The 21,791-nt window shown below is 40.4% G+C and overlaps 1 protein-coding gene across 6 annotated transcripts in view; it reads left to right on the plus strand.

Annotated features, from left to right (window-relative positions):
- The window catches only part of LOC125640344 (contactin-4), a 646,262-nt gene that overhangs the window by 187,268 nt on the left and 437,203 nt on the right, over window positions 1-21,791 (plus strand). Inside the window, exon 1 of one of the 6 annotated variants that reach the window (XM_075130264.1) lies at window positions 5,338-5,412. The exons of the other annotated variants lie outside the window; for them this stretch is intronic. The gene's annotated coding sequence lies outside the window, so the exon portion shown is untranslated. Of the gene's footprint in view, window positions 1-5,337; window positions 5,413-21,791 lie in introns of those variants that run through there. 6 annotated transcript variants of the gene reach the window in all.

The following is a 21,791-nucleotide window of genomic DNA, read 5'->3' on the forward strand; positions in this document are numbered from 1 at the left end:
CCTATGACTTTCCCCAATCACGTGACTTGATGTAGCAAATGTAAGATCAGTGTCCTGTTGGTACGCGTACTTTGTTAGGGGCCTTGATGACCTATAACCACAAAATTCTTCTCTGCAGTGGTTTAGCAGTGTGGCTGACTGGGTTCAGTACAGCCCAAAGGACTCACAAGTGGGAGAAGGTGGTAAATCCCTCCACAGGTTTAATATGCAGCAGGTTATAAAATCCCCAACCCCTTACTCCCTGGCTTAAGGACACAGTTCAGGGAATAGGGGGGGTCCCCAAAACAAATTCCCTGACTGACTGAAAGATGGTGCACCCACAAACTCCATGAATGATCCTCAGGTTCAGAGATGACTCTGGACTCCTCAGACACTGCAGAGGGGCTGATCTCTGCTGGCAGGGATCCCCGTCAGGCAGGAATCAGGCTGCTTCAGTCTCAGGATTTCCCCTCACCACAAAAAGGGGTGCAGGGTTCCAGGTGCAGATTACACAACTGTACTAAAATCCAAACTGTAGTCTCCTAGCCCAGTATCCAGACACAGACACACACACACAGCAGGCCTGGACTAGCAGACTGAGCAGAGCGGACCATGTGGCGACTGGTCTCACCTAGGGAGCTGGAGGGCTAACTCAGCCTCGCTGGGGAAGTTTCCCAGCAAAACTCTACAAACTGGGAGTCATCAGTGGAGAGGGAAAAGCCCAGCTGAGGGATCTTGCTTTCAGGTCCCTGGAGGCCAATTCTCAGGGTGCATGCAGACTTGGGACTCACCAGCTCCCCACACACCCAGTCCTGTCCTTGCTGCCCTGGCTGGCTCCAGACTGACTCAAAAATGGCTTCTCCCCTTTCCTGGACACCCTGGGAAGGGCTCCTCACTCCCTATTGGTTGCCGGGCAGACTCTGAGTCTGCCTTGGCTCCCTCTCCCTCCCAGGGACAGCGTGCCTCTCCCTCAGCCGCCAGCAGACAGAGCCCCAGGAAGCTAGGTAATCCCCTTGAGGGTTACATATAGAAAATAACCTATTTCATGGAACCATTTTTAGATCATGCTCAATGACACGTTTAGCACAGGATCCTTATTAATAACAGTTCAACTCTATTGGCCTAGTTACCTTACATTTAAAAAGCAGATACAGATAATTAGGTATCAGTTGCCTGTTAATAGTCAACACATGCTTTCGATTGAATGAAACTCTCAAGATTGAAAAATGTTTCAGGCCTCCACTTACAAACATGCAGAATTGCGCATGTATTTCCACTTTTCCCCCCAGATCATTCCCTGTAAAGTTACTCTCCTAAACTCTGCCTGTCTGAAATGCCAAACCACATGCCACTCACAGTGAATTGTGCAGACCTTCATCATATGATTGTCCCTGTCCTTTCCTGCATACTTTGCTCTGCAGTGAAACAGTATGAAGTGAGCTGTAGCTCACGAAAGCTCATGCTCAAATAAATTGGTTAGTCTCTAAGGTGCCACAAGTACTCCTTTTCTTTTTGCAAATACAGACTAACACGGCTGTTCCTCTGAAACCTAACATTTAAATTATCATCGTTAAACTGCAGAGTTTAACATCCCTGTTAATCTAGGCTGTCAATAGCTCAGGCAGAAACGACTGGTTTAAATTTGGTTAAGAAGTCCGCAGCCCTTTCTAAATTAAGTTTTTCAGTCCGAGTGCCCACCACAGAAACTACTGCCTCAGCCAATTTGGCTGGTCACTTGAATCTGAAATGTGTAAACATTTGTGTGCACACTTTAAGATATATGGCACCCCTTTACATTTTGAGCCTACAAAATCCAACATAATCTTTTCAAAACAGACTACATAAACAAATAAATAAATAAATATAAACAGAATTAGGACAAACTTTTCAAAAGCTCCTGATTGATTTAGGAGCCTAAGTCACATTTTCAAAAATGACTTAGCCCAATGTTAAGACTTAAGCACTTTTGAAAATTTTACCCCTACACAACATTCTCAAAATCCAAACAAGAAGTGTTTTCGTCTCAACAGCAGTTTCAATTTGTTTTTAAAAATGAATCAAACTGCTTGGGAGCGCTTTTGTGAGATTTGAACAATGCAAAATTAACTCCGAACAAATAACCTGGAATTCAGCAGGCCATTTTAATTTCTAAATCAGAGGTGGGCAAACTACGGCTGGCCCCTGAGCTCCCGGCTGGGGAGGCTAGTCCCCGTCCCCCCCCACCCCGCTGTCCCCCTCCCCTGTAGGTACATCGCTGTGCGGGCAGCGCAGCTTGCGCCTGTCCACCTCCTAGGCTTTCCGATAAGCCTGTTCTGCCGCTCTGAGCGGCATGGTAAGAGGGTGGGGGGAGGATAAGGGGCAGGAGATCCTAGGGGGCAGTCAGGGAAAGGGGGCAGTTGGATGGGGTGGAGGTTCAGATGGGGATGGGGGCGGTCAGGAGACAGGGAGCGGGGGGGCGGGGGTTGGATGGGGTGGGGTCCTGGGGGGGTAGTTAGGGACGGGGGTCCTGGGAGGGAGTGGTCAGGGGACAAGGTGTGGGGGGGTTGGATGGGTCGGGTCCTGGGAGGAGGAGACAGGGAGCAGGAGGGGTTGGATAGAGGATTGGGTTCTGGGGCAGGGGGTGGCTAGGGGTAGGGGGGTCCCGGGAGGGGGCAGTCAGGGCACAAGGAGCAGGGGGGGTTGAATGGGTTGGGGGTTCTGAGGGTGGCAGTCAGGGGGCAGGAAGTGGGAGGGGGCGGACAGGGGGCAGGGGCCAGGCTGTTTGCAGAGCCTTCCCTACCTGGCACTCCATACAGTTTTGCAACCCCGATGTGGCCCTCGGGCCAAAATGTTTGTCCGCCCCTGATCTAAATAATGGTTCCTCGTATATTGCTTAGAGTGGGAGATTTTGCTCGGAGTCTTGCCAAAACTCAGATTTCAAATGAATCCTTTTTAAATAGCATGAGTTCCAAGAGGCATTATGTTTTATGGAAAATATAGTGTTGTTCAAGCATATTTTGTGGCTTTGTAAAATATGAAGTGCCAATCAAAAGACTTAATGGCTGTTATCTGGCCTAAAACTTTAATAACAGGTGTTTCTTGCAGACTTTCAATAGCTACTCTCTGATATAGATGGCAGCTTTATCTTTTTAAGGATTTAATTTTGGCTTTCATGGTAAAGTGTAGTGGACATCATATTAGCATTATACAATAGTTACAATAGAAAGACTATCCTTATTTGGGTAATTGGATATCTGACACCTATTCAAATAAAATAGCAGGTATCCAGTCCAAACATGCTAAGCAGATAAGAGAAATGAACTAGAAGACACGATAGGAGAGTATAGAGTGGTTTAATGTAGTCTTATGTCAACTCCTATTTTATTTTTCTCCCAGATTAAATCTACACGATAACTCCCTCTATAACCGTTTATTCATATCATCCTAGTGTCCGTTATCAAAACATTAATTATTACTCATTAGTCCCTGTAAACACTGAAAATTAAAAATGGCTTTTAAAAAGAAATAGAAATTTCTCCATATGAAAATATTGATCTGACATGGGTTTAGTTTAGACCAATGGTGGGCAACCTGTGGCCCGCAGGCCGCACACGGCCCGTCAGGGTCATCCACAGCTTCCATTGGTTGGGAACGGCGAACTGAGGCCACTGGGAGCTGCGAGCAGCCATGCAAATGTAAACAAACGGTCTGGCGGCCCACCAGAGGATTACCCTGTTGGGCCGCAGGTTGCCCACCACTGGTTTAGACACTCTGAGCATGCCTCATTCAAGCAGGTTATAAGGCTGGTGGGCCTATTATTAAGGTTGCCTGATATCTCCTATTATAAGATCCAGTTTTCAGTTGCTTATAACTTAGCCCAGGGATCGGCAACCTTTGGCACGCCGCCCGCCAGGGTAAGCCCCCTGGCAGGCCAGGCCAGTTTGTTTACCTCCCACATCCACAGGTTCAGCCGATCGCAGCTCCCACTGGGTACAGTTCGCTGCTTCAGGCCAATGGGGGCTGCGGGAAGCGGCAGCCAGCACATCCCTCAGCACACACCGCTTCCTGCAGCCCCCACTGGCCTGGAGCGGTGAACTGCAGCCAGTAGGAGCTGTGATCAGCTGAACCTGTGGATGCAGCAGGCAGACAAACTGGCCAGGCCCGCCAGAGGGCTGACCCTGCTGGGCCACAAGCCAAAGGTTGCTGATCCCTGACTTAGCCAAACTTTTACAATTTGGGCTGAACCTTATCATGGTAGACATCTGCCTCAGGGTGAATTGTTTTGAAACATTTCAGCCAAAACAGTTCAGTGGTTTCCGAGAGTAAGGCTATGTGCTTTTAAAAATGCCACTATCTGTGTCTTCAGACACCTAAATACTTTTAAAAATCTGGCCTGTCACTTTTGAAAATGGGAATTATGTGCTTTTGAAAATCCCAACTAAGGTGTGCTTGAGAAACCAAGATGAAGTGGTTAGCCTACAAACCTCTTAGTCTGTCATTTTTCATTGTTTCCATGTTTGGACTTCACATCAGAAGTCATGAAGAAAAACAAGAAGAGGCTGGGGGCCAGACAGACTGGATTGGAAAATCAGTCCATGAAGGGACTGCATGTAAGACAGCAGGAAAAAGAGAGCATTGAGAAGAGGTTATGAAGACTAATGGATCATTGAATGGCCATACAGCATTTCTGGGATAAAAAAGAGAGATATTTGTGTTGAGGATTATTATCAGCTTTAATATCCAGATTTCTGAGTACCTGAGAAAGTTAATTTTTTTATAAATTTAATTTATGTTCTGAGATTTCATTAATGGCACCTATATTTATTTTGACAGAAATGTCGTGTATACCGTACCTCTTTTGCAAGGACAGAAAAAGGCGTTAATTTTAAACCTAAAGTAGAAGTTTTAACTTTTTCTTTTGCTCAGGCTTCTCCACTGTCATACATATATCAGTGGAATATGAAAGAACTAGTAAAAGTGACTGTATCCTTCTGGGGCTGTAATTTGGTTCCATGAATTATTAATTATTGGACCAGTATAGCATCAGCTCTTCGGAACTCAATATAAATGTAAAAAGCTCACCTTATCAGTCATAATCTAAGAAGCAGCAGTAATGTAATTCTTACCATTTAGCACTTTGTGGTATGTTGAAAAGGAATAGGATATTAGACCATTTAAAGTTTCTGAAATGTAACACAAAGTAAGGAAGTATTTTTTCTTACCTCTGTGAAATACTGTAAAAAGAGATGAATGTGCGTGGATTTCTCAAGGTTTTTGGACTTGTCCCAGTGATGAAGCTCTTTCATTTGTGAGACAGTCTGTGGTTGAAGGAAACTGTCTGAAAATAAAGGGTTGAAGCTACTTGTATTCACTTGTATGTGAGATGAAAAGAAGAAATACTCTAATTCTTGAAATTAGGCTAATGAAAATGAGAGTACAAAGACATCTGATACTGTAAGTACAATTTTTCTCTATAAGAAATGTAGTTCTCTTCATTTTTAACATACAATATTGGAAGAGTGTGGTGTGCATTAATTTTGTTCAATGTTATTTAATAGAGGCTTAAAATGTTGTTTCACTCTAGTACATATTGCCCATATAATATTTAAACAGTCTGAAAAGAAATTAGAACTTAAAATTCTTCATTCTTTTTTTTATTACAAAATTATATTTGCATAGGACACTTACAAAAGGATCAAAATCTTGTCCTTCTCAAACATAACCTACCTTTGACAGTATCACATGTGAGTGAAATAGCTATTCATAAACTCTCAGCTTCAACATTTAAAGTGGATCTGGGTAAAAATTTCAATACTCCAGTTTTTATATTGTCAGTTGAGAACTAAAATTAAAAAAAAAAAAGGAAATATTTTTTTCTTCACATATGAAGATAATTTGTAATAAATTAACAAGGAAAGAGGCTTACATGTAAAATATTATAGTATTGCCCCTTGTTTTAAATGTTTTGTTTTAATTTTAATAGAAGATAGAAATGGAATGAATGAGAAATTGGGTCAACATTTTTTTTAAATTACAACTCTTTCATCATCATAACAGTATAAAATGTACATATGATGATAATATAGTGAAATTTGAATGTGAAATTTTAACAGGGACAGCTGAAAGAGTATAGCACATTGCATAGTTAGTACCATTTGTACCTTATTTTAAAAAAAATGCTTCCATCTGTTGATTCAAGCAATTCAGACAACATTATTAAAGGAGTAGTTCAGGGTGGTGAAGAAAGTGCATATAAAATTGGTTCTCAGAAAATTAATTACTCCATACAAGATTTCAAAGGAAGTATGCAAGCACCTACACTAATTATGGATTTTTTCATGATTACATAGAACAGTGAGTCATTTGGTATGTGATACCATATTGGGAAAAAAAGTTGAAAATATTTTTTTAATCTTGTTAATTTTTTCTGACTTACTGTTATCCCCCAACTGCCTCTGAGAGTGTAGAGTCTGAAAAAAGAACTGATTTCCTGCTGGGAAATATATGAACATCATTAACAGCCATATTTCTAAAATATCTCTATTAAAAAAGATAATTTTCAACATAAGCAAACGTGGTAACAGATTTTGATTCACCATCTGCAGTCCCTAAGGCCCTGTCAGGTGCCTTGCTGCTATTTAGTATCATCTTGGAAGTACCCCCTTCAGAAAGCACTTCTTTCTGGAGTTCCATTTTCCTGCTGGAAAAGTTAAATCAGCCATTCTGTGATATTATACTTGGAACTACTGCCATTGTTTCATCATGTCAAATAATAATAATAAAAAAGGGGGGGGGGGAGGAGAAGAGGAACTGTGCAAGTATAGGTAGCTAGTCTTTTATAACTCTGCATCTATATTAATTAAAGTTGTTCTGTAAAGTATCCATATTAAGACCACATGCAGGCAAAAATACATGGATCACAAACACATGCTGCAGAGATTATGCATGCAATCTACAAGATAGAAGAGTGAATGTCTTAAATCAGACATGATCATTGCATTAAAGCAGCAGTTTTCAACTTTTCAGTGCTGAGAGCCCCTTTTATCTTAAAAAGACATCAGCTCCCATTTAGCCTGGATTTAGATGAGACCCCTCTCAAATTTAGCAACATTGGAAGGGCAGGATAGTTGTGACTTGTGACATCCATACATGACCAGCTGGGAGATCACAACGTCCAAACTGAGGATCCCCGTTTTCAGAGCTTTCGTTGCAAGCTGTCTGAAGATTCAGGCAGACAGCACCAAATTGGTTTATGTTCAGTTCATGTTTCCAACACCCAGGTTAAGAATCACTGCATTAATTCTTGAATAATTGATCTTGGCATGCCCTGCACGACCCCTGTGTGATCCTTGCACTTTTGATACTGTGGGGCATATTCTGCCCTTAGTGTTAATCCGTATGTAACCTATTCTAATTGAAATCAAATCTGTCCCATTTACTTCAATAGGAGCTGCATTCGCTTATGTCAGGGCTGACATTGAACCTCAGTACACCACTCTGATTGGAAGGAGATTAAATTAGTTCTTTGTCCATCTATACTATGAAATGCTGCTTGCGGAATTGTGGAAGGAGAAGTTCTAAAGTTTGCTTTGCTCAGGCTGTGAAGCAGACGGTTTTTCTTTCATTACTAACTCAACACATAATTGTGCTGTGGTGAGGCACAACCTGTTAAAATAACTTCTGCATTTTATTTCCGCTATATGCAGTGGAAGAGGGCATTTCATTAATTATAAAATCTTTCAAGGCAAGGTGCATTTGTATGCAGTGTGTTGAATAATTTAATGTGGCAAAGGTAATTAGGAATGATTTCTTCATGAAGTTAAACTTTTTTATTATATCAATTTCCACTATGTTAAAAAGTCTTGAGGGGCATACAATGTGTGATCTGAATATTGGGGCCTAAAAAGCAGACCAGTCCTTGAGCTACTTCCAAATTAGCTGGTCTCACTTGTTCAGTTGCAGCTTATGTCTCCCATAAGCCATTTATAATGACAGGTTTCAGAGTAGCAGCCGTGTTACTCTGTATTCGCAAAAAGAAAAGGAGTACTTGTGGCACCTTAATGACTAACACGTTTACTTAATAAATTTGCTAGTCTCTAAGGTGCCACAAGTACTCCTTTTCTATAAGCCATTTAGAACACCTTCATATTTACGTCAAAGTCAGATCAAGGAAATCAAAACGCTAAAGGAATGGGTCACTTCTTTTTTGTGTTGTATACCTTTATTTCCAGGCTTTGACTATATTCCTGGTCAAACCAAAATACCTATTATGTACTTATATTTCCACTGTTTTATATCTCTAATGGCAAAACAGTTCCGTTCAGCTGCTGTACAAATGCAGAAGCACTGTTGTATGCCTACAGCCATTGCATAATGCTTGTGCAGGCGTGAAGCAGGCTGACCAGAGCACTTGAAGAGGGTCTGTTTCATGCCTGACATATGCCTGCAGCCATCATACTCCTCTGCCTATGAAAGCATGAAACTGGCCTGCGACAGTAGCTGAACAAGTCCTCCTTCATGCCTGTATGCATTCAACTGCCATATTCTCCTTGTGTATTTGCAGTATCTCCAGCAACCCTGCAGATGAAAAGAAAGGCCAGAGTGTCACTACCATTGTGTCTCATTCACTCTTACTCAGAATAATAGACGGTTCCTTCTGTCAGGCAGTTCTTTATTGTGGGGGAAATCCTGCCCTTACTTACCCACCTGAATAACCCTGCTGAACTGAGTATACTCACACGGGGAGAAAGCTAAGGCCAAATTTGGCCGTAAGACTAGAGGAGCATTTCAAACTCTATTTCCTGCTTTAGTTACCTGGGTTAGTGGCTCACATAATATTTTTAGCTCTCATGTAGGCTAAGTTAGAGTTCCAGAGTGTGTTACAGGTGAAAGAAGCAAATAAATTGCTGTATTTTAAAGGATAAGTTCAGTGGGTTCTCCGCAAATCATCCTTTTTAACATTTAGATGCTTCGGAATATTTTAAATCCAGTTTAAATCCCATTTTCAAAACAGAAGTAATCATTTAGAGTAATAGATTCCAAGGCCAGAAAGGGACCATTGTGATAATCTAGTCAGACCTCCTGTTTAACACAGGCTATAGAGTCCCCCCCCCCACAAAATTCCTAGTGCATATCTTTTAGAAAAACATCAAATCTTGATTTCAAAATTGTCGGTTATGGAGAATCCACCATGGCCCTTGGTAAACTGTTCCAATGGTTAATAACCCTCACTGGCAAAAATGTATACCTTATTCCCAGTCTGAATTTGTCTTGCTTTGACTTCCAGACTTTGGATCGTGTTATACTTTCCTCTCCTAGACTGAAGAACCTGTTGCCGGCACAGAGTGTCCGAGGCAAGCAACAGCTGGGTTCGTTGCCCGGTGTGCTTTGCGCCAATGACCACAACGGGGTGGAGAAGCAAAGAGATTTATTTGGAGCTCCAGATAGGGCGCAGGGAGACTGAGCTGTCTCAAATCCTGCTGCAGTGCAGCAGATTCCAGTATACATTTTATACCTTTGCCTACTTCACTACACAAGCTTATGCAACCAATTACCTGTTGCCCCGTACAATACCGTAGCCAATCAGCTAAAGCAGCCAGCTGTGTTTTTCCTCAGTAGCATTGCCCGAGCCTTGCCTTATTTGGTCCTATTTGTTACTGGTTTTTGCTAACATTTCTGCCTTATCTATCTGTTTCCCAGGCCAAAGCTGGCCTTGGCTGGCGAGCCGTGTGCAAACCTGTCTGTTTGTGTGCTAGCTTCCTCAGAGTTATGCAGGATCACAGAGGGTTCAAGGAGCAAAGGGGCCTTGGTTTATCCGGGCCTAGAGAAGGAGGGCTTCCTCGACACTCGTGGTCTTCCACTCTCCCGAGTTACCTAGTATAGTGCCCAGTGTCCCCAACAAACCTATTATTAAATAGTTCCCCATATACATAGTTTATAGACTGTAATCAAGTCACCCCTTAACCTTCTCTTTGTTAAGCTAAATAGATTGAGCTCTTTGACTTTATCACTGTAAGGCATGTTTTCTGATCCTTTAATCATTCTCGTGGCCCTTCTCTGAACTATTTCCAGTTTATCAGCATCCTTCTTGAATTGTGTGTACTAGAATTGGATACAATATTCCAGCAGCTGTCACACTAGTGCCAAATACAGGGGTACTCCACTCCTACTCAAGATTCCCTTGTTTACTGGTACTCCTGGTACTTTTGGTAGTCCTCTGCCCCTACTCTAGATTCCCCTGTTTACGCATCCTAAAATCGCATTAGCTTATTTGGCTACAGCGTCATATTGAGAGCTCATGTTCAGCTGATTATCCACCATGACCCCCAAATCTTTTTTCAGAGCCACCGCTTCCCAGGACAGATTCATCCATTCTGCAAGTATGACATACATTCTTTGTCCCTAGTCGTATACGTTTACATTTAGCCATATTAAAATGCATATTATTTGTGCCCAGTTTACCAAGTAAACTACTTCGCTCTGAATCAGTGGCCTGTCCTCATCATTATTTACCAGTTCTCCTCTTCTTGTATCATCTACAGTCTTTATCAGTGATCATTTTATGTTTTCTTCCAGGTTATGAATAAAAATGTTAAACAGTGTAAGGCCAAGAACTGATCCTTGTGGGACCCCACTGGGAACACACCCATGCAATGATGATTTCCTATTTACAATTACATTCGGAGACTTATCAGTTGACAGTTTTTAAGCCACATAGTGTGTGGCGTGTTAATTGTATATCATTCTAGTTTTTAATAAAAATGTCATATGGTAAAAAGTTAATGCCTCACTGAAGCCTTAAGTACATTACATCTACACTACTACCTTTTATCAACCAACCTTTATAATCTCATCAAAAGAGATATTGAATTAATTTGATAGGTTCTATTTTCCATAGACCCATGTTGATTTGCATTAATTACTTACTTTTCTTTAATTCTTTATTTATCGAGTTCCATTATCTCACCCAGGATTGATGTCAGGATAACAGGCCTATAACTACCTGGGTCATCCCATTTACCCTTTTTAAAAATTGACAGAACATTAGCTTTCTTCGAGTCTTCTGGAACATCTCCAGTGCTTACAAGAGTTATTGAAAATCAATATTAGGAGTCCAGTGAGCTCGTTGGTCAGCTCTTTTAAAACTCTTGGGTACAAGTTATCTGGACCTGCTGACTTCAAAATGTCCAACTTTAGTAGCTTCTGTTTAACATCCTCCAGAGATACCAGAGGAATGGAAAGAGTTTTATCATCAACATATGATGAGACTATGTAATCTGTTTTCCCCCCACATACAGAACAGAAATATTTATTGAACACTTCTGCCTTTTCTGCATTATTACTGATTATTCTACCATTTCCATCTAATAGTGGATCAATACCATTGTCAGGATTACTTTTTTCACTAAAGACTTGGGAGCCCAAGTCTCATTGAAAGTCAATAGAGTTTACGCTCCTAACTTCTTAAGTCACATTTGAAAATGTGACTTAGTCTCCTAAACTATTTAGGCACTTTGTAAAATTGTTCCCTAAATCTCATTGAAAGTCAGTGGGTAAAATTGTAAATTGCTAAGGCTGTGGTTGACAGCCCATAGTCTCTTCCCTCCAAACTGTAAAGGGAAATCATACCTCACCAATCTACTAGAATTCTTTGAGGGGGTCGACTAACGTGGACAAAGGTGACCCAGTAGATATAGTGTAGTTGGACTTCCCTCACCAAAGGCTCTTAAGTAAAGTAAGCAGCCCTGGGATAGGAAGGAAAATCCTCTCATGAATCAGTAACTGCTTAAAAGACAGGAAACAAAGGGTAGGAATAAATTATCAGTTTTCAGAAAGGAGTATGCATGTTCTTTTTGGGCACACATAGAAGCACACACACAGTTTCCCCAAATGTGCCTTTGAAAATGTACATCATTGTACGTAACTTCCCCTTTCAGCAGCTAGGCATTAATGCTTGATGGACTAAACTCCCCTTCTTGAATATCATTTAAATCTGTATATTTTTAAAAATATATTTTAGTTGGGTCCAAAACAGGTTTTCCCTTAGTCCTCTTAAAGGTAAATTGCACATGCCTGGATCATTCCTTTACCTGTATCCAGAACTAGCCCCACTGCCACAGAAAGCTTGGGAGATTTAATATTTTAATCCCTCAAAAGCAATTTTGTAGGGCTGCAAAATGGTAGCTAGATTTTCAGTTTTTCTCAGAGGAGACAGACTTTGAATGTAAAGTATATTGGAACTCCTCAGGACAAAAAACAGCTGTGAGGCTGTAATCTAATAAAACAGAATCAGCTGAAGATGAGGTCTTTGACATGTGCACTGCTTGTAACTACACTTGAGCAACCCCTGTATTTTTTTATACATATTGTTAAAAGGGACAGGCACACATGGCTGCCAGAGTAGCAGGAGGGACAAACACCCTTCCACCACTATTCTGTCTGAACTGAATCCCCTAGTGAATTGCAGGAATGGTGTTCAAAGCTAATGTAATTTATAGCCTCTCGTATTGTCCTGCCTTTAACTAGAGTGGTGCTTAGTGATTAGCCCACCCCGTCATGTGGCATTGCCCTTTAAGGTTTTAAGAGGTGCAATATGTATGTGTGTGTGTTTGTCTATAAAAGGATCTAGGGGATATTGGCAGAGAGGAAGTGATCCTGGGAATAAGTGGTGTTTGGGAGATAATCCCATCATTGTATCTTTAAGGGCTCAAAGCCAGCAGCCTTACAGAGGAGGCAGGGCCAGGCTCAGCTCTCACCCAGACAATTAGGGATGAGCTGGGAGAAGGGAATCAGCATAAATGCTGACTCCTCCCTCTTTGCAGGGTGTAGACACAAGCAGGGGACAGTTGAGGGATAAAATGGGTAAGGCCCTGCAGCTGGCTAAATCACAACCCAGTGAGCTAGGGATTCCTGTTTAAGGAGAGACCATTTGGAGCACAAGTCCAGCTCCTCATAAGGCGAGGGAGGTCCAGAGAGGGATAAAAGATTTTTGGTAGCATTTAGCTTTGTTTGTAGTTTTGGATTTCTAGTGAGGGGCCAGGGAGAAGTAAAAGAAGAGTGTGATTCTGTTTGACTTGTAAGGACTTTGCTGCCAGCCCAGGAGAAGCTGAGTGAATGGACTGCTGGGGAAAGCCAGCTTGGGGCCTGGCCAGTTACATCTGGACCATAGATGATATGGTTGTCCCTTCTGGCCTTAGAATCTAGGAATCTAATCCTATGGGAAGTACTAGTTTTCAGGTATCCTCCTAAATATGTTACTCCTCAGAGAGAAATATTTTCCTTGTCTGTGATGACAACTGTATCAAAGGGTGTCATCTTCCTGTATTGGAGAGTTTGATTTTCTTCAATTAATAAACTGTTCCTATGATTCTGCTTGGGAAAGGTGGGCCTGAAAAATTTACAGATTGACTTTGGAAAGAATAATTTATGCTGTCAGGCCTTTTTAGATACATAACCACTAGCGAACTAAAGCAGTGTTTATGCTTCTTTCATTTGAACAAGACATCTGAATGAAATTTGAGCATTCAAAAACACTGAGTAGATTTAGAACATAGTCTGGAGGATTTGGGTCAGAAGACCAAGGGTTGGATCATGTTCATCTAGGAATGGAGCTATCTTTATTAGTGAAAATTATAACACTGAGAATGAATATAGTGAACGGTTTCATAAGCCCATGTGTAAGAGAGAAAGCAGAGATTGTCCCCGCATAAAAGGAGGTATTTGAAGCTTTGTGCAGTTTTGGCGTGTCATTCACCCAGTTCTCAGCTGTTGGATGCCACTTCATTTCAGCTTTCCTCCACCCCAGGTGCTCAAAGGCAGGGCTATAATAGTAGTAATAGAGGAGAGAGTGCAGCTGGACTCTGCACTTCGTGGAACAGGGTTGAATTTCAAACTGGGGAGTGTTTCTGTTTACTTTTCTACTATGTTAAATTATTTGCCTTGCTGGTTGTAAATATTACACTTGAAGAAGAGTCCTTGCTGACTGTGACTGTTTTTATTCTGCTGAGACATTCCTTTAGCATACAGCAACCTAAACCATGAAATACTGCACAACAAAACATTGAAACGGCAATGTGCAAACATTTAAAGCTTTGCAAGCTTGGCTTGAACAAGCATACAGAAGTTCAGACCCAAGTTTTTTCCAAAGCCTTATTGGGAAAGGGGCAGAACAGCTTGTGAAAACAGCTGTTCTGACAAGTTCCCCATTGATCGTTACTGCCTCCCCAGCTGATAGGGGCTGGAAGCACTCATTCAGCAGGTCCTAAGAATAGACATAGTTTTAAGGTCTTGTGCTACCAGGATTCCAAAGCAACAGTTGCCCTTGCTCACTTCTTCCTACCTCTATTGAAAGTGATTTGGTCCAGAGTGAAAGAGAACACTCTGAACTGCCTCACTACAGACAGCAGCAGAAACTCCCCTACTCCTATCAAGGCAGAGTTGTTCTAAGTGTGGTGGAGTGAACTGCACCATCCTATATGTGTCAGTGGGGCCTCTGGGTCACAATTTTAATTTAAATATGAAATAATAGTAAGTGGGAATAACAACCAACATATTTCAGGATTTAAAATGGTAGAAATACTAATACCGTGAACAGGTAATCTGACAGATACGTAGCATTCCTAACAGGGTGCCCTTGGTAATAATTCCAGGCCATAAATAAGATCCTAGACATCTGACTAAGTGTTAGGATTTGAAGAAGGTGAGAGAAATACAAACCTATAGAGTTAGGCATCTAAAGTAGATTACCCTGCCCCCCCCCCCCCCCCAGCAGATTATTGCGCAGTGAAATACATCTCTAAATGAAGACATTAAAAATAATTGTGCTTTGATGGCTTTTAGATCTCACAAATTAAATCCATTTAGAACGTCTTAGCTTTTCCCCATACAAAATTACACAGCAGAAAACTGTCTTATTCCATGTTCCAAGAAGTGGAGAGAAAGTGGGCCTAAGAACCTTATGGAAATGCATTTTGCTGGAATGGAAGTACATAAGAAAATGGATGGCTATTATCCAGCTGTAACTTCCACTATTTAAATGCAAACAAAACAGGAAAATGAAATGCAATTTTTAGTTTAATCTACTTTCATGAGTCTTCTGGGAAGCCCAGAAGTATCTGAAAAGAGCCTCTGGGACCTGCTGGGTTTAAATATGGATTTTGAAGTCTGTTCAGTAATAAGTGGTATGCTACATTTGGTCTAAAAATGAAGCTTAGCAAGTGACATCTGTGTTTAAATGAACATACAGGAAGCACTTTGGGAGTGGGGGGGATGAGGGGAAGGAATGTGCCAAATTAACTGTTCACTTTAGTGATGTATTAACCCTTTCTGTTGCCCAGAGTTCAGACTAAATTTATCCTTGGCCCAATCCATTCTAAAAACAGCAAGTTAAGTATAAGTACTTAACTTCACACCCACTGTAGATTTCTTAAGTGAAGCTACTGTGATTGAAACCGTTAAAATATACAATCGAATGCATTGGACATTGGCCACATTATCAGAGATCATCCAGGAGGGCACAGTGAAACGTGATCAAGATGAACTGCAATGAAAGTGGTATATAATTGTCCTGCCAACTAAATAACTTCTAAGGAAAGAGATGTAAAAACAGGTACTTTATGCTATGCAAAGTCATACTTCTAAATGTCGAGTATGGTATATAAAGTGTGGTATATAACTGTCACCCTTGATGCAATACTAAATGCTTTTCTAATCACAAATAACTTCCATTCTAAGAACAGAAGAGTATGAAATGGAGTCTGAAGTTAATATTTTCTATAATGTTAAGCACTAGATTGGCCTGGGACATCTCTGCATTGATGTCCTTAGAGTTACATTTCCCTTGAGACCAATTACAAAGGTTCACAAGGTTGTTTTTATTTTCCTTGATGCCTTTTTAATGAGGCCTCCTAGTAAACAGCACGCATTATTGCTTTCCTGTTGTATTCCTGTCTGCCGCCTTCAAACATTTATTACTAATACATCTGGGAAATGATTTATAAATTAAATATTAGGAAAATGTGTTTTAAAAAAACAGTAGTAGTATGGAGGTATAACTTATAATTCTCATATGGGAGGAATCATGCCAGCAGTTTGCTAATGGAAGTGCAGAGAAAGTCACTGTTAAAGGACTGTCGTGGTTTTATATAATAAATAGAGCTAATAGGCGGAGAGGATTTTTAGTGTATGTATTTGCACCTGTGGTTCATTTTAATAAAATGTGGATATGAGAGCTAATTTTTGTTTAGAGCGGCCCATGGATAATTAGGAATGAAGCTAGCATAAAACACACACACACCCACCCCGAGAGACATTTACAGTGTCTCCTATTTGAATTTAGAGTAACAGTATGATACTGTTGCAAGTACATCATCTCCATTTTCTGAGAAACTTAAGTTAACCTTTTCCTTGGAGTCCTAAAAGTTAGTAGCTAAACAGGTGCCCTGATATTTACAATGTTGAGGCCCCTCAGCTCCACCTGCTCCCACTAATGGGAGTTGTGAGTCTTCATTACCTCTGAAGATCAGACCACATATTTAGTTAGGTGCCTAAACATGGATGTAGGTGGTCCCCAAGTTTGAAAATTTGTCATTAATTAACCTTCTTAAACACTGCTGCGTGGCAGCGTTGTTGTTCTCCAAAGAGTCCAGCTGTGCAGGATTCTCACAGCTGACTCTTAGTGCTTTAGCGCGTGACTGACAGAATTCACTAGAGGGCAGCAGGACAAATAGCATTCCAAGTCACCTACTATCATCTGCTCTGGGCAGTATAAAGTCCTAGCCGTGGAATGGTCCAACCAGCTGCTTCTTGATTGTGCTGCCTCTTCAGTCTCCAACTCTTCTAGATTGCAGAGACATCTTCTGAGGTACCCTCCATTACCTGGCAGTTGGGTTTAATATGCGTGTATGCTCAGTGTTCAATCACAAGAAGACAAAGTGAGCTAACACAGTGCAATATTCAGGCTTTTATTCCTTCCTTCACCTCTAAACTCCCTCCGATTCCTTCCATTTCTCCCTTGGTTTTTAGTGCTTTTGCAAGGGGAGGAAATCAGTTCAATCCACTCTGTGCCCTTAGCAGTAATATATTAATGACATTGGGAGTCTGCTATTACAAAATTTAAAGAGGTGTTGTCCATTTACTATGTCATTTAAAAGCATTTCCAGAGGGCTTTATATGGTCTGTTCTTTTCTATTAATTGCATATTTTTGGTCATGCATCATTATACATTTACCCTATGTTTGATACAAGATGCTTCTCAATGTTATAAAGTATTGTACTTTATATTTATGTGGGAGCTCCAGTCATGTGATATACTACTTTGACCATTTTGATCATTTATATCTTAACTGGTTCATCCCATTCATTTGGCATATTTATGGCTATACTACCCTGTGATGAAAACAATAGGTTGGCTAGCTAATCAAGATGAAAATATTGAAAAGGTCAAAGTGAAACAGCAGAGTGCCATAATTCACATAATATAATAGGTACTACATTCTTATGAGCATTACCATAACATTAATCCATTCAAAGCAAAAAGAATTGCAGTAAGGAGGATTAACAATTTAGATTTAACCAAATCAAGTTGTCTTCCACAGATGTTGTCCAGGGAAGAATAAGAAGATTGAAATAGCTCTGATAAATCTCTTGTGTGTCTTTTTTTTTTTTTACTACAACTATATTGAAAACATAAGAGGTCCATAATTAAACCAGACTAATAGCTGTCTTTACATTATGAGGAGAACAGAATGTTAAAAATTCGCAGGACAAAAATTGGAATAATTGCACTATGGTGCAAAACTATTTTCTTCTTATAAAAACCTTTAAATTACACCATGTGAGTAAAGACAATGAAATTCATGTAACCCTTTCGCATCAGGGAATGAAAACAGAAAATTGTAACAAATTAATTCTTTCTTCTTACCAGTTTTAAGATTCTAATCCTCTATATTCATCCTCTCAAACCAAGTCTGAAGGTGCACGTCTTTAATTCTGCTATTTTTCAAATCCTCTCTCTTATCCTATTGTGAACAGTATAACTGATTTCAAAGATGATTTTGTGTGGAGGTTAAAACAAGAATGATTCATCCAATCCATTCTGTGATGAAGATGTTATTATCAGGGAAATTAGTGGACTGGTTTTCTTGAGGTTAGCCTCTCTTCTTAATTTTTGGAGTGAAAAGTGATTCATATCAAATTTTCAAATGGCAAATATTTTCCCCTCTGAGAAGCTGATGAACGGGTGTGTGTGAATGTGGATGTGTATTAGAGGGTTATTATAATTAGTTGTAGGGGTATTTACATTAGAAGGCCAATAGTTTATTTTTTAACATAGTCTGTTTAATAGAGTGGCAGGTTCTATCAGTGTAATTCCATTGATTTGGGTGGAATTATGCCAGTGTAAAATTAGAGTAACACAGTGGTGAATCAGTGGAGTTTTGATTGATTTACAGTTGCATAGATGGGATCATAAGGGGGGAGGGATAGATAGCTCAGTGGTTTGAGCATTGGCCTACTAAAGCCAGGGTTGTGAATTCAGTCCTTGAGGGGGCCATTCAGGGATCCGGGGCAAAAATTGGGGATTGGTCCTGCTTTGAGCAGGGGGTTGGACTAGATGATCTCCTGAGGTCCCTTCCAACTCTGATATTCTAGGATTCTATGATAATCAGTCACCAAGAATTTATGGTCACCCCAACATGTGGTATTATCACTTTAAGATGTTCAATTGACTTCATAAATCTGTGGCTAATTTGCTTGCTACTTTTGTCCCAAAGACTTCAGAATGGTGCAGCTGATCTATTCCATTTGTTCTTACTGTGTGGTTTGATTCTTGACACACATTTTGTTGCACTTTAAGATTCTCAGACTTTCCTTGTTCAGTATTATTTAGTATGTATTGCTGCATGAACACTGATTTTAATTTTACCAAAATAAGTACAGTAAAGTGTTTTCATATTATTATTTATTACCAACTCTCATGTTAGCAATGGGGATTGTGGTTTCCTTTATTTCCTGTGCATGGCATAATTAATTGTGTATGTTTATTTGGAGACCCCTTTGTCAGTTATTCATAGTTCGTCTGTGATATAATACAAGCACATACTGAAATGTTTCCTGATTTAGAATGAATAAACTGTCTTAGTATTTATTGCAATCCATTGAAGTGGAATGCAAGGCTCCTTTTTGCCTCGGACAGCATCAGTGGCATAATCAGGATGAGTTTCACCACGCATTTTGGCAGATCTGTGTGTGTGTGTGTGAGAGAGAGAGAGACCAAATCAATCAAAAGGTAGACAACATTCTGATCTCTGATTTTCATGGGTCTGTGTTCATGGATTTAGCCATCAATCTACTTTCATTCTGTACTTTTGCTAAATGAGGATAATGTTTAACTTAAGAACATAAGTGCAGATTTTTCCTCTGTGTGGGGGAAAAACCCTATTAACAGAAAAGAAATTCTGTGAAATCCTCCTCAAAGAGTTTCCACCGGATCATACAGTTGTCCATGTGTTTGTATCTCCCTGTCTTCTCTCCATGAAGTGGGCAGAGTTTGGACCCAATGAACCCAAAGAGGCCAGGGCTGCCTGTGTACAGATGTCATGGTAATCTGCAGCTTTTTTACCCCCTGACAGAGGGAATGCCCCTCAAAGCTGCCTCAATTTCTTTCACTACCACCCTGGCCCCCTGCCAACACACAGAGGGTGGGATTAGTTTATAGACTTGGGTCGTATCTGTGCTTCTGTGAATTCCCTGCTGGTTTCTGGGGTGACAAATGACATGCATTGAAAACTTCATTACCATAGCCCCATGGCAAGCTCCTCCTCACACATAGACCCATGACCCTATGGAGGCCTCTCTATGGGGGTGCAGGGTGAAGATTATGATTGTTCAGAGGAAGCTGACTTCCCCCTTCCCTCCCCGTGCACACCCACCTTCTGCCTCCTAGCCAGAAATCTACTGGATTTTCATCCCCTTTGTCTAAAGGGCAGTTTGGACAAATCCAGTCCAGAATACACTTCAACCACATTTGCTCAGTCCCAGAGGGAAAAATGGCATGTTCAATACATGAAATTCACTTATTATTCTGTATCTAAAATTCTCTGGTCAGTGTTTCAAATCTACACAACAACTGTCCTGAGCAGAACTGGGCAGCTCCTGCAAAAAGTGTCCCTGACCCTTCATTTTAATTCTTAAATAAATTAACTTCAGTTGTATTTGTGTCCATTTCATATTAGCTTTCTGAAAATATTCTTATGCATGGGGTTAATGGCAAGAATGTTCTGCAAACATTCAGTGACTATGAAGTGAACATTGAAGAATATTCCTGGAAAGCAACACAAAAATTAAGGATCCTGAGTATTTATCCAGGTAATCTTATACTGAGAGTTTTACACATCCAATCAGGGAACAGCAACATTGCACCTTACCTATGGGTCTAATCAAAACTAACCAACACATTGTAATTCAAATATTGAATACTCACAGTCATGCATACTGCTCATGAATAGTCTGTAGACCACAGAGAATATTTGCTAAATGATTTGAATATTAAAGATATCTGAGAAAATCATAAGATGTTTGTGGACAATTTGCAAACAAAATTATGAAATTTAGCTAATAAATTATTCACTATTAATAATTTGCACAGTTCATGAGGATTATTCTATATCTGGCCAAAAATTGGATGTCAGATTTTTGTTGAAAGATGCCTAAAATCTAATTTAGATAGATAGCTATATTGATTACTTTCTTACTTAAGCAAAAGCATTATGTTGTTCCAACAAAAATCAGGAATAAATCATAGTCAATACATTGGCTCCATAATCCTAACATGAGGGGCCTCAGATGGTGTAAATTGGCATAGTTCCATTGACTATCATATCAGTGGAGCTACACTGATTTACGCTAGCTGGGGATCTTGCCCACAAGTTTTAGAAGGTAGTTTAGGAAGAACTTTAGGAGAATCCCTTTTTTTGAGATCTGCTGTTGTAGACATGTATGAGATGTGGAGTGAGAGTTCTCTCTGCTTTTATGAGTTTAGCAGACTACTTGAGGGATCAGCACTTTAACATAGTTTTGCATGCCCCTCCAAAGCAAAAGGCCATTCCACACTCTGGAGATCAATTGAGTGGAACAGCAGGCAGCCCTAAGCCAGCATTCAACGCTGGTATTTTTCAATTATTGAAAACCTAGCTCCTTGATTTGAGAGCACTGAGAGTCCTGAACTCCCTTTGATTTTACTGGGTATTGGAGGATGCTCAACACCTTGTAGAACCAGTTCCTAAAGGAGAATTTATGAAATGTAAATAGAGACAATGATCAGCCATTTGGAGGAGAGGGGAATCACTAGAATAGCCATTTAATCATACATCATGTTGTCAAATGTACTTTGCCTTATCACATTTCATGCTAGAGTGTTGACTCTTTCTTCTGGTTTCTGATCCCTAACCTTCTCAGCGTGAGTGACCATGCCAGGAGCAAATATATTTGTACTGGTATTGATTGTGTTGCTTTGTAAAGGGCCCTTAATGTTCTACCCAAAGCAAAATAGAATTCTTTGAATGAAGGGAGCAGCATAGTTTGTGCCTCTGTTATATATGATTGCAATTTATACTTTAGTTTTGCAGTAGCCTGCAGTATTACACAATTTAATCAACTTATGCTCATATATACTGGGCATTTAGACTATTTCTTTATTTGTCAGGCTCATTGGATCTGGCTTCAAAGTTCTTCAACAGATCAAGAATGTACGTACATATTTCACAGAGCATCTGGTTAGCAGAGCTACCAGCTTCAACCACCTCGGAAACTATAGCAGCCATTAACACATTCTAGTG

Source organism: Caretta caretta, chromosome 7 (genome assembly GCF_965140235.1).
Source record: "Caretta caretta isolate rCarCar2 chromosome 7, rCarCar1.hap1, whole genome shotgun sequence".
Lineage (NCBI taxonomy): Eukaryota > Metazoa > Chordata > Testudines > Cheloniidae > Caretta > Caretta caretta.